The 14,053-nt window shown below is 43.8% G+C and overlaps 1 pseudogene; it reads left to right on the top strand.

Annotated features, from left to right (window-relative positions):
• The first annotated feature begins 13,113 nt into the window (after positions 1–13,113).
• Positions 13,114–13,835, top strand: LOC141129960 (uncharacterized; annotated as a pseudogene).
• The last annotated feature ends 218 nt before the right edge of the window (positions 13,836–14,053 follow it).

Raw genomic sequence — 14,053 nt, 5'->3', positions numbered from 1 at the left:
AAAAAGATGTGTCTGCAGCAAGCGCGTATATAGACGTGACACCCGCTATTATTGTCCCTCCTGTCCTGATAATCCTGGTCTTTGCATTGGTGAATGTTTTGAACGCTACCATTCACAAGTTGAGTATTAGCGTAGGGTACAGCATTGCACAGACTAGGACACACTTTCACAGGGTCTCCCAAGATGCCATCGCATTTTGAGAGACCCGAACCTGGAACCGGTTACAGTTATAAAAGTTACAGTTACAAAAAAAAAGTGTAAAAAAAAAAAAAAAACACAAACAAAAATAAAAAAAAATAGTTGTCGTTTTATTGTTCTCTCTCTCTCTATTCTCTCTCTGGTGTTCTGCTCTTTTTTACTGTATTCTATTCTGCAATGTTTTATTGTTATTATGTTTTATCATGTTTGCTTTTCAGGTATGCAATTTTTTATACTTTACCGTTTACTGTGCTTTATTGTTAACCATTTTTTTGTCTTCAGGTACGCCATTCACGACTTTGAGTGGTTATACCAGAATGATGCCTGCAGGTTTAGGTATCATCTTGGTATCATTCTTTTCAGCCAGCGGTCGGCTTTCATGTAAAAGCAATCCTAGTGGCTAATTAGCCTCTAGACTGCTTTTACAAGCAGTGGGAGGGAATGCCCCCCCCCCCACCGTCTTCCGTGTTTTTCTCTGGCTCTCCTGTCTCAACAGGGAACCTGAGAATGCAGCCGGTGATTCAGCCAGCTGACCATAGAGCTGATCAGAGACCAGAGTGGCTCCAAACATCTCTATGGCCTAAGAAACCGGAAGCTACGAGCATTTTAGGACTTAGATTTCGCCGGATGTAAACAGCGCCATTGGGAAATTGGGAAAGCATTTTATCACACCGATCTTGGTGTGGTCAGATGCTTTGAGGGCAGAGGAGAAATCTAGGGTCTAATAGACCCCAATTTTTTCAAAAAAGAGTACCTGTCACTACCTATTGCTATCATAGGGGATATTTACATTCCCTGAGATAACAATAAAAATGATTTAAAAAAAAATATGAAAGGAACAGTTTAAAAATAAGATAAAAAAGCAAAAAAATAATAAAGAAAAAAAAAAAAAAAAAAAAAAAGCACCCCTGTCCCCCCTGCTCTCGCGCTAAGGCGAACGCAAGCGTCGGTCTGGCGTCAAATGTAAACAGCAATTGCACCATGCATGTGAGGTATCACCGCGAAGGTCAGATCGAGGGCAGTAATTTTAGCAGTAGACCTCCTCTGTAAATCTAAAGTGGTAACCTGTAAAGGCTTTTAAAGGCTTTTAAAAATGTATTAATTTTGTTGCCACTGCACGTTTGTGCGCAATTGTAAAGCATGTCATGTTTGGTATCCATGTACTCGGCCTAAGATCATCTTTTTTATTTCATCAAACATTTGGGCAATATAGTGTGTTTTAGTGAATTAAAATTTAAAAAAGTGTGTTTTTTCCACAAAAAATGCGTTTGAAAAATCGCTGCGCAATTACTGTGTGAAAAAAAAAAATGAAACACCCACCATTTTAATCTGTAGGGCATTTGCTTTAAAATAATATATAATGTTTGGGGGTTCAAAGTAATTTTCTTGCAAAAAAAAATAATTTTTTCATGTAATCAAAAAGTGTCAGAAAGGGCTTTGTCTTCAAGTGGTTAGAAGAGTGGGTGATGTGTGACGTAAGCTTCTAAATGTTGTGCATAAAATGCCAGGACAGTTCAAACCCCCCCAAATGACCCCATTTTGGAAAGTAGACACCCCAAGCTATTTGCTGAGAGGCATGTCGAGTCCATGGAATATTTTATATTGTGACACAAGTTGCGGGAAAGAGACAAATTTTTTTTTTTTTTTTGCACAAAGTTGTCACTAAATGTTATATTGCTCAAACACGCCATGGGGATTTGTGAAATTACACCCCAAAATAAATTCTGTTGCTTCTCCTGAGTACGGGGATACCACATGTGTGGGACTTTTTGGGAGCCTAGCCGCGTACGGGACCCCGAAAACCAAGAACCGCCTTCAGGCTTTCTAAGGCCGTAAATTTTTGATTTCACTCTTCACTGCCTATCACAGTTTCGGAGGCCATGGAAAGCCCAGGTGGCACAAAACCCCCCCAAATGACCCCATTTTGGAAAGTAGACACCCCAAGCTATTTGCTGAGAGGTATAGTGAGTATTTTGCAGACCTCACTTTTTGTCACAAGGTTTTGAAAATTTAAAAAAGAAAAAAAAAAAATTTTTTTTCTGGTCTTTCTTCATTTTCAAAAACAAATGAGAGCTGCAAAATACTCACCATGCCTCTCAGCAAATAGCTTGGGGTGTCTACTTTCCAAAATGGGGTCATTTGGGGGGGGGTTGTGCCATCTTGGCATTTTATGGCCTTCAAAACTGTGATAGGTAGTGAGGAGTGAAATCAAAAATGTATGCCCTTAGAAATCCTGAAGGTGGTGCTGGGTTTTCGGGGCCCCGTACGCGGCTAGGCTCCCAAAAAGTGCCACACATGTGGTATCCCCGTACTCAGGAGAAGCAGCTGAATGTATTTTGGGGTGCAATTCCACATAGCCCATGGCCTATGTGAGCAATATATCATTTAGTGACAACTTTTTGTAAATTTTTTTTTTTTTTTTGTCATTATTCAATCACTTGGGACAAAAAAAAAAAATATTCAATGGGTTCAACATGCCTCTCAGCAATTTCCTTGGGGTGTCTACTTTCCAAAATGGGGTCATTTGGGGGGGGTTTGTACTGCCCTGCCATTTTAGCACCTCAAGAAATGACATAGGCAGTCATAAACTAAAAGCTGTGTAAATTCCAGAAAATGTACCCTAGTTTGTAGACGCTATAACTTTTGCGCAAACCAATAAATATACGCTTATTGACATTTTTTTTACCAAAGACATGTGGCCGAATACATTTTGGCCTAAATGTATGACTAAAATTTAGTTTATTGGATTTTTTTTATAACAAAAAGTAGAAAATATCATTTTTTTTCAAAATTTTCAGTCTTTTTCCGTTTATAGCGCAAAAAATAAAAACGGCAGAGGTGATCAAATACCATCAAAAGAAAGCTCTATTTGTGGGAAGAAAAGGACGCAAATTTCGTTTGGGTAGAGCATTGCATGACCGCGCAATTAGCAGTTAAAGCGACGCAGTGCCGAATTGTAAAAAGTGCTCTGGTCAGGAAGGGGGTAAATCCTTCCGGGGCTGAAGTGGTTAAAGAGTAAGTTTCAGCCTGCTAGCTGCCTCTGTTCCTGTGTAGGTAACGACATGTCTGTGCTCCCAGAGCCTCCTGGGATGTACCTAGTGCTGGAGGCAGTGCCAGGACAAGACCATCTAGCACCCAGGGCGAAGATGCCATAAACATGTTTTGTTTTTGACTGCATTTACAAGAAAATTCGAAGGAACAGGTTAGAAATTTTTTCTCGAATAAATTTATAGCAATGTGTGTGATTTTTGTTTGTTGAAGTCCATTTGTTCCAAAATTGAATGGAAATGCAAACAAGATTTTGGAGTACTTTCAAATGGCATTTAGCAAGTCATCAAATGTACTAAAAATGTTCTTATACATTTTCATTTGTTCAAACATCTACTATGGTGTGGCTAAAAACACCTATGCCGCGTACACACGGTCGGACTTTTCGTCTGCAAAAGTCCAACAGCCTGTCCGACAGACTTTCGACGGACTTTTGTCGGACTTTTGTCGGACTTTTGGCGGACTTGCGGCAGACTTTCTTACGAACGGACTTGCCTACATACGATCACACAAAAGTCCGACGGATTCGTACGTGATGACGTACACCAGACTAAAATAAGGACGTTGATAGCCAGTAGCCAATAGCTGCCCTAGCGTGGGTTTTTGTCCGTCGGACTAGCATACAGACAAGCGGATTTCTGGGTCCGGCATAGTTACGACGTAAAGATTTGAAGCATGTTTCAAATCAAAATTCCGTCAGATTTGAGGCTGGAAAAGTCCGCTGAAAGTCCACTGAAAGTCCGGGGAAGCCCACACACGATCGGATTGTCAGCTAGCTTTAGTCCGTCGGCGTCCGTCGGACTTTTGTAGACGAAAAGTCCGACCGTGTGTATGCGGCATAATACCCTACACACTAAAGCTAGCTATAGAAATTAGACAGTACTTCTTAAAGCAGGAACTTCAGTCATTTTTTCATCTTTACATCTATTAAATCCTCTGCCCTTGTTGCTTTAACTTTAGATAGTAAAACTGTTTTTTTCTGCCAGTAAATACCTTATACAGCCCACTTCCTGTTTCTTGTCTGGTCATTAGCCTAGGCTTATAACACCATGCACAGCTCTCTCTCTCACTCTCCTGAGATTTTGCCAGGAAGGAAGGGGGGGTGAGTCATAAGAGGGCCAATGAGAGCTGCAGAGCTGGAGGCGTGCCTCTGTGTGTCTGTGTAAATCCAGAAAGCGAGAAGGCAGCAGCTTCAGCTGCCCATGGTTAAAATGGATGCAGCCAAACTCAGTGGAGGGAGATTTCTGCAGCATGTTTGGCAAGTACAGAATCACAGTACAGTATATATAAAATAATATGCAAAGTGGTTAGAGGGAAGCTTAAGAAAGGCAAAGATGTTTTTATTACAAACTATGTAAGTAGACTGCAGTTCCTCTTTAAGGTATTTATTAGGTATAATTCTTTTTACAAAAGATTTTTACATTAAAGTAGGATTCAACTCACAATTTAAAAGACGCTGACAGACAGGTTTTTTTAATGATAAAAGAGCCCCTAATGGTCTCCTCTGTCATAACTGCTCCCCCTGCCTGTCAGCAGTTATGTACACTGAACCGCAAATGTGCAGCTCAGAGTACACTTACAGCACCCACTCTGTGTGATGATGAAGTGGCTCGCGTGTGCATGTCCTGGAGTGACGTCATCGCAACACCGGCCCTTCAAACGGCAGAGCGGAGATACCCGGAAGGAAGAACAGGAGGAGATGGAAGCACATGAGCACTGACAGCGCATCAGTGGAGAGCATCCTGTGACAGGTGAGTTTGTTATAAAGTGCTAATATACAGTACATACTATTACATTATGGCATACAACTGCAGGGGGCCATTTTTTACAAAAATTTTCAAAATTTAAAAATTGTAATTTTAATATTAAAATAATATACATTGTACACTTACCTGCTTTGTAATGGTATTGTGTAGTGCAGCCTGCGGCCCCCCGCTGGTGTTTTTGGCTCTTTGTCTTCTCCGTGTTCCACCTTAGGGGGCTGTTTCCTATGGTGGCACACCTGTGGGCTCACTCCAAAGCCAGGCTGCATGTGTCCATTGACAAACACAGCATGGCTCAGCCCCAACCCCTGCTCCTTCCTCACAGGAACTGATTGACAGCAGAAAGAGCCAATGGCTCCTGCTGCTGTCTCTGAGCCTGTGAGGATTGATAAAGAGACCAGGGCCCCTGCAGATTGACAGAGTGCTGTATCAAGATAGGACTCAGATAAGTATAAAAGGGGGTGGAGGCAGGAGAAAAAAAAAAAACGAATGAAACTTTTATTAACCTAATGCAGTGAAAGAAGACTTTAGAACCACTTTAATACCGCTTTTAGTAAATAGTCTTCTTGCCAAAAATTTGTTCAAAATAAATGCACATAGGATGGTGCCAGATAATATGAACCTGATGTTTCCAAGAAAAGGAAATGTGCACGTGTAAACAGTACATTGAAATATCTTAAGGTGGAAAAAAGGTGAAAACATTGTTCATTTGGCTAAAAAAGAGATACAAAATCTCACCTTTAAACGATTTTTAGGGCAATATATTTGTGTAAGATAAAGTATCCTATAAATTATCTTTCCACAATCTTTTTACAGAAATATTTGACTTTGGACTGCTAGGAAGAGGGTAGGAAAGAGGTGGAAGATCACCAGCTTTTCAGATGAAAACAACTTTAACATGTAAGTTTTCAGAGTAATCTGGGACAGCTAGCTAACACAAAACAAACTGTCAGTGCCCATACTGCAGGTACAAAAAAGCTGTAAAATGTCTGAAAAATGACAGCTTAACATGAAGAAAGTGTGCAGTGGCACGGTGGTTGCAACTTGAAGCACCCGTAGCACTACCCCTCTAGGAGCCGCTAGTAGTTTGGATCCTCTGCTCTGGTCCACTCGATGTAAGGCCTCACCCTTACTGACAAAACCGGTTAACCTTGGTGTAAGTCTTAGCAGGCACACGCAAGAACTTGACTCACAACTTTATAAAAGACAAAAACCTGTATTGGCAAGTTAAGGTCATAATAGTATAACAGAGTATATTGGCACATTAAGGCAATCAGCATAAGAACAAAAATGACTGTATGATTAACTTCATAGGTCCTCTTCTAGACGCTTCAGACTCCAGCATATACTGTGACCCCAAGGGCATAAACAGTAGCTCTCCATATGAGATAAATCATCCCAAGTGACCAATCAATAGTAACAATGTAGCTCAACTATGGCACTTGAGAGCTTTTAAACAAAGGGGCTAAATTTAGGCCTGCGGGATTAAGACTTATAGTTAGAGGAAAATCTGCCCTCAGAATAGAGTGGTTTGAATAAGAGCTTTTTGCGTACAGATGAATACTTAGTAAGAGGCAGGCCCAGTTGCAGCATTCAGGTGCTAAGGTATACACGGTTGCAGTAGTTAGATGTAAGGGTGTACACAGTTGCTGTACTGTGGAAAGAAGATCAAATAACTTAGCCGCATTGGGCCTGACCTAGAACAGTAAAAGCAGTTCACACAACAGCAGGTACAGGGTCTATGGCTGCAGGTTATTTGCAAATGGGTACAGCTCAACAGTGGCTCTATGACCCTCTCACCACTTCTTTCCTATGTAGTTCTCTGATGACCATTGATCAGATGAAGGGTGGGGGGGCCCCCCTTTCCTGTAGCTGACCACTACCACAGCAGGGAAGATGACGAGCACCATGTTGATTGCTCAGTCTGGGCCGTGGTGGTCTGATTCAATAGCGAGCCTCCTAGAGTGGGCACCGGAATGGCTGATTATGCAGGGAACACTGCCCAGTTCAGCCTCTTGGTCTAGGATGTGGCAGTGCCCAGCGAAACTTAGCACAGGAACAGCTCGGCATGGCACAGCACTTCTTCTCCCTTCAACTCTGGTTGGCTCACTTCCCCAACTACCCCACTCCTTCCCAGGCTTTTCCTTTTATATGACCTCTCCTGCCCTCAGGTATTCCTGGGCATTGTAGTTGTTTCCCAGTCATGGTTGCAGTCTAGAACCTCTTGCACTCTTGCAGACTACATCTCCCATGGTGCCACTGAGGTCAGTCACTGGCTAAACAAGGCATATCAGCTACTGCCATCTTGTAGCAGAAAGAGATTTCTGCAATCAGTAACATTACCATCTGTTACACACCCTATGAAGAATAGATGGGAACTAAATACTACAAACATAGGGGGTTATTTACTAAAGGAAAATCCACTTTGCACTGAAAGTGCACTTGAAAGTGCACTTGGAAGTAAAGTCGCTGTAGATCCGAGGGGGACATGCAAGGAAAATATAAAAAACAGCATTTTAGCTTGCACATGATTGGATGATAAAATCAGCAGAGCTTCCCCTCATTTCAGATCTACCCCTTAGATTTAGAGCGACTGCACATCCAAGTGCACTTGCAGTGCAAAGTGGATTTACCTTTAGTAAATAACCCCCATAGTCTTCAATATAACTAAACTTGTGACCCAGTGTTTTGAAAGCTGGAACTTATGGCAGGTTACTGTTTAGAGACTTCTTGTATCCAGTTCACAAAGATGCATGACCTGGTGCAAAGATCAGCAAACCTGGACCCCAGAGCAACGGAAAAAGTAATATGATCACTCTGTTTCAAACCTCTAAACACTAGCATGTATTTAACACACAATGACATTGCCTTACTAATGGAGAAATGTTTCTTCACTTAGCAAATTGAGTGCTCACTTGAAGAAGCATATGATAGTAAATAAGGTGAAACTGTTTACACTTCAAATACCCTATCACACATGAGGAAGATTTAAACAGGGTATTTACTAACACGATTGGTTAATTGAAACAAACACATTTTTTCTTCATTTTTTATGCCCCGTACACACAATCAGATTTTCCGACAACAAATGTTGGATGTGAGCTTGTTGGCAGAAAGTCTGACAGTGTGTATGCTCCATCGAACATTTGTTGTCTGAATTTCCACCAACAAATGTTGACTAGCAGGTTCTCAAATTTTCCGCCAACAAATTTTTGTTGTCGGACTTTCCGATCGTGTGTACGCAAGTCCGTCGCACAAAAGTCCACGCATGCTCGGACTCAAGTACGAGCCAGAAGCCCTCAGTCTTGTAAAACTAGCGTTCGTAATAGAGATATAACATGACTATTAAACTTCCTTTTTATCAGCTCGCCGTACGTCTTGTACGTCACTACGTTCGGAATTGTTGGCCAACATTTGTGTGACCGTGTATATGCAAGACAAGTTGGAGCTAACAACCTTCAAACAAAATTCCACGGTTTTGTTGTTGGAAAGTCCGATCGTGTGTACGGGGCATTATAGGGAACAATCATCTTGTAAAGTGAACAATCTTATTTTCTTTTATAAATGAACCCCAATGTCTGTTGCTGACATGTTAAGCAAAACAGGGAATCATGGCATGGGCAGCCATCCCTTAGGGGTCATTGGATTATTGATTGCTCTGTATACAGTAATGACATAACAGACAAGGAATCAAAGCCCATTTTATCGGACCATATGTACGCTATGGTGCAAACATTGTTGCCTCATGAGTATCCCATATTCCAAGATGAGCGTCCTCTAAACTTATGTGGAAATCTAGCCATAGACAGCGCAGTTTTCTTTCTACGGGTTGCAGGAAAGAAAATTGCTTGATTCCCCCATCAACACAGTCGATGTTGATGGGAGAATCCCTCCCGCTGAGCTATAGTGTTCTCCCAGCCCAGGGGGGGGGGGGTCAAGGGGAGCTGTCCTGGCCAGGAGAACACAGTGAATATTGCTAGTGGCTATAACTGCTGACAATAATTGCATGAAAAATTTAACAGGCTGGTTGTACCCAAGTTGATCTGTCAATCAACTTGGTTACAATCAGCCTGCCTATTCATGGTCCCTGCTGAACCAGCCAAGATTCAAAGCGTCTATGTCTGGCTTTACATAAAGAAATCAATTATGTACCCTAATCATTCTATGACTTTGGTGGGTTTGACTGGTTGCAAGGGCCATCTTAATAGCACCATGGGCCCCGGGACAAAGTAATGCTTTGGGGCCCCTACAATGGAGACAGTGCAGGTAAACAGACATCAAGTAGGTAGAAGGCAGACAAGCGAAGCTTCCCCTTTTGGGTGGAGCTCCGCATTAACTACATGAACAATCATTCTGTACAGCAAAGAAACAGTGGGAAAATACTACACACATAAAGTAACAAAGCTGTCCTGTGCATATAATATATCTGCTAGATTGATGCCTCCCCAGCACTCTGACCCCTCTACACCCCAGATACCCCCCCCAGCACTCTGATCCCTCTACACCCCAGATACCCCCCCCAGCACTCTGATCCCTCTACACCCCAGATATCCCCCCAGCACTCTGACCCCTCTACACCCCAGATATCCCCCCAGCACTCTGACCCCTCTACACCCCAGATATCCACCCAGCACTCTGACCCCTCTACACCCCAGGTATCCCCCCAGCACTCTGAACTCTCTACACCCCAGATATCCCCCCAGCACTCTGACCCCTCTACACCCCAGATATCCCCCCAGCACTCTGAACCCTCTACACCCCAGATATCCCCCCCAGCACTCTGAACCCTCTACACCCCAGATATCCCCCCCAGCACTCTGACTCCTCTACACTCCAGATATCCCCCCAGCACTCTGACCCCTCTACACCCCAGATATCCCCCCAGCACTCTGAACCCTCTACACCCCAGATATCCCCCCCAGCACTCTGACCCCTCTACACCCCAGATATCCCCCCAGCACTCTGACCCCTCTACACCCCAGATATCCCCCCAGCACTCTGAACCCTCTACACCCCAGATATCCCCCCCAGCACTCTGAACCCTCTACACCCCAGATATCCCCCCCAGCACTCTGACCCCTCTACACCCCAGATATCCCCCCAGCACTCTGACCCCTCTACACCCCAGATATCCACCCAGCACTCTGACCCCTCTACACCCCAGATATCCCCCCCAGCACTCTGACCCCTCTACACCCCAGATATCCCCCCAGCACTCTGAACCCTCTACACCCCAGATATCCCCCCCAGCACTCTGAACCCTCTACACCCCAGATATCCCCCCCAGCACTCTGACTCCTCTACACTCCAGATATCCCCCCAGCACTCTGACCCCTCTACACCCCAGATATCCCCCCAGCACTCTGAACCCTCTACATTCCAGATATCCACCCAGCACTCTGAACCCTCTATACCCCAGATATCCCCCCCCCCAGCACTCTGACCCCTCTACACCCCAGATATCCCCCCCCAGCACTCTGACCCCTCTACACCCCAGATATCCCCGCAGCACTCTGAACTCTCTACATCCCAGATATCCCCCAAGCACTCTGAACCCTCTACACCCCAGATATCCCTCAGCACTCTGACCCCTTTACACCCCAGATATCCCCCCAGCACTCTGACCCCTGTACATCCCAGATATCCCCCCAGCAATCTGACTCCTCTTCAGCCTAGATATTCCCCCTCAGCACTGTAACCATATATCATAAGATACCCCTTGTATTGTGACCCCACTACATCCCTGATACTCCCCACACTGTGGCCTCTCTACATCCCTGATACTTCTAGCACTATAGCCACCCAAGCATTGCTACCCACTATACACCCCAGATCCAGTGGAGAAACAGTGCATGTAGACCTTTGGCTCTGTGCCCACCTCCAGCACTGCACTCACCTATACCAATCAACCAGGCAGAAGGAAGGGCGGAGGAGGGAGCATCCCTCCGGGCATTCCAAGCCTTTCGATGCAAACAGTGCTGGACAGCTGGGCTCACCATGACACCATCCACGATGCTACTTCCGCAGGTGGGCTCTCAGTGCTGCCCACTCAGCAGCTCCCACTCCAGCTCCTACTCCGCAACCTTCGAGTCCCGAGCATTCAAGCTGTATGGGGCGGGGTCAGAGCATCACTGGCGCTCCGTCCCCATCCCTCCCTGCTGGATGTGGGGCGCACCGCTGCCAGCCTGCCTCCCCTGTGTGTCCATCACTCTCATTGCCATCACGGGGCCCCCAATTTCGGGGCAGCGTGGGCTCAAGGACCAGCTGCTTTGGGGAAAGTGCAGGGGCCCCCCATGCTGCTGCCCTAGGTGTGCCCTGTCATTAAGACAGCCCTGCTGGTTGCTACTTGAAAGGGAGGGTCTGAGATTCTATTTGGTGTTAATAAGATGAAGTTGTGTTCACTTCAGTCACACAGTCATGTGCAAGCAAAACCAATTTTTTTCATTTCCTTCGCACATGATTTAAAGTGAGCATAGCTCCACAGTTTTACCTAATTGAGCATTAAGTTTGCTAAGTCATCAGTCTCTATTACTTTAGTAAATCAACCCCACTGAGTTTCTGTCTGCCTCTCCTAGTCTGTTGTCTTTTGTCACTCGTTATTGACAGTTTCACCTTACCAGCAGTTAGTTGTGGTTACTGATTTTTTTCCTAGGCATTTAGGCAATCGCCTCAATCTACAATACAACTAGCCTTTGCAGTAAGGTGCACATGGAAGGGCAATGTACATCACACACCAAAATATACCAGCACACTTACCAGCTATAAATATATAGTAATTTCCGCGCTTGGGATAAAAGTGGGTTGCAGCCTCCCCTATTAGGTTCCCAAGGGAACTTATAGGTATAAGTATAAGAAATGGGGTGATTGGCGCTACCCTATAACCACTGAGTAAATAACCAAAAAGTTATGGAAAATGTGCAGGTGCTAAGCTTATGAGCCAAACTGTATATGTATGTGCCCCACTAGTGGATGTGGTAAACAAAGTGGGCATGTGATAGGTGTGTCAAATCATAACTGAAATCATCAAGCAGTGAGTAACAATAAAATAATAATAATAAATAAAAGTAGAATATATAAAGTGAGTATGTCTAAATGTGTAACTAGGTAAGGCTGGAAAAGGCACTTAGGTAGTTAATGATAAGGCACACATATTCCCTTAATCAACTGACCATATACCCAGCCATCATCCATAAGATATCTCAATTCCTAATACCACAAACTATGTGACAAATAAGTAGTAACCGCACCACTAAAAATAAGGTGCAAATAAAGTCCACATTTATACCAAAAAATAATATTAAATATAAAAATGTATATAAGTAAAAAGTCCAAGTCCCTCTTCTGAAAGTGACAGTGCAGTATTAAAATGGTAATTTATTAAAAAAATATAAATAAGGCGGAGCCACACTCTTACATCTCACCCGGAAACACAGAGCCTGGAACGCAGATGGTACGCACGCCGCGGACAGGCTCTTCCTGCTCATATTCATTGCGTTTTTTTTCGCTCTTACTTACCTGTGTAAGGAAGCTATTGATTTTATTTATATTTAAGCTTAGCACCTGCACATTTTCCATAACTTTTTGGTTATTTACTCAGTGGTTATAGGGTAGCGCCAATCACCCCATTTCTTATATTTACACTTACCAGCTAGCCTGCAAAAAAAAAAAAAAAATGGCTTTGTCTAACATTTCACATTAAATACAGAGGGTTTAGATTGCACACATTTGTAAATATATGTGTAAGCTGTAGTGCCTACCTCTATGCCTTGGAGTATATAGTATATAGCAGTGGATAGATTAAGGGCAAGTTCGTCTGGAGGCAGCCCACCCCTCCTTAAAGGCACAGGGTTGCATGGGACGCCCAGCAAGAGCACAATAGCAGCTGTAGGTATCCAGTGCTTCCCCACATGAATTCAACCAACTGTACAAACAAGTGGCAACCACCCCAACCTATTACTAGCCTTTGCAGTAAGGTGCACATGAAAGGGCAACGAACATCACAAACAAAAATTTCCCAGCACACGGTGGAAAGTTAGTTGTGCTTTGGAATGTAATCAGTGTGTAAACAGTCTGACTTTCAACTGTTCTTTTGGCAGTTTCAAACATGAACAGTTCAGTACCACCTCCTGAAAGTGGGCAGTATTCCACATCGCAGCAGAGGCCCTTCTTTTATGCACAACCAACAGCACAACTACCTTTCCCAAACCCTTGGTACCTTGCCCAACAATCCATACTGCATCTCTAGACCAGGTTACCGGGGGGGGGGACCGGAGACCTTATTTTAATCCTCATCCACCATCCCCTGTGTTTTACCATGCCACACGATTTAGGGACTACGCCAGTCCAGGGAGAAGAACTGAAACAAAAGAAACCCAGACAGATCCAAGGCAGCCTGAATATATACCCAAAAATCACCCAGGTACAGAAAGGGAAGACTGCGATAAAGGAAATGCAGTTTCCCATTCATCTGGCATCAGCACTGAGAATGAACACATCCTGGAGAATGCTGAAACGACAATGTCTCCAGTGAGGGCAATGCCAGAAAGAGACTTTCACAAAAATGCCTGCAATTCAGCACAGTATCGAAACATGCCTCCAGGAAGCTTTGCATATGAGAAAGAGGAGGAAAATCCCAAAAGAATACCTCTGAGGCAACTGTTGAAGAGTACTGGGTTGGAAGAGGTGCTAAGCCCAAATTCACAGAACCTGCATATTATCTGCAAGATACAACCAAAAGCCAAGAGCAATAAAAGCCTCCAAAAAAGAAAGGAACGCGCAAGTCTTCTTCTAAAAGAAAACAAGCAAGAACTGATACAGAGGAGATAGAAACATGGGAAGTCCCCAGATCCTTCTTGTATAGAGGTCATGGTTTAAGGAAGGGTGGCACCAGGAAGAAGTAGCTCATCTGCTTTATATTGTGTAATTTAAAAAAATATGTATATTTATTTCTTTATATGTGTGAGTGACTGTTTGCATGAAACAATGTTTTACTCCTGAGAGGGAGTCCTACCTACCCACAAATTCTTTGTACCTTTGTTATGCAC

The sequence above is a fragment of the Aquarana catesbeiana genome, linkage group LG02 (genome assembly GCF_042186555.1).
Source record: "Aquarana catesbeiana isolate 2022-GZ linkage group LG02, ASM4218655v1, whole genome shotgun sequence".
Lineage (NCBI taxonomy): Eukaryota > Metazoa > Chordata > Amphibia > Anura > Ranidae > Aquarana > Aquarana catesbeiana.
Note: the sequence above shows the minus strand (reverse complement) of the source record. Positions and strands in the feature narration are given on the sequence as shown.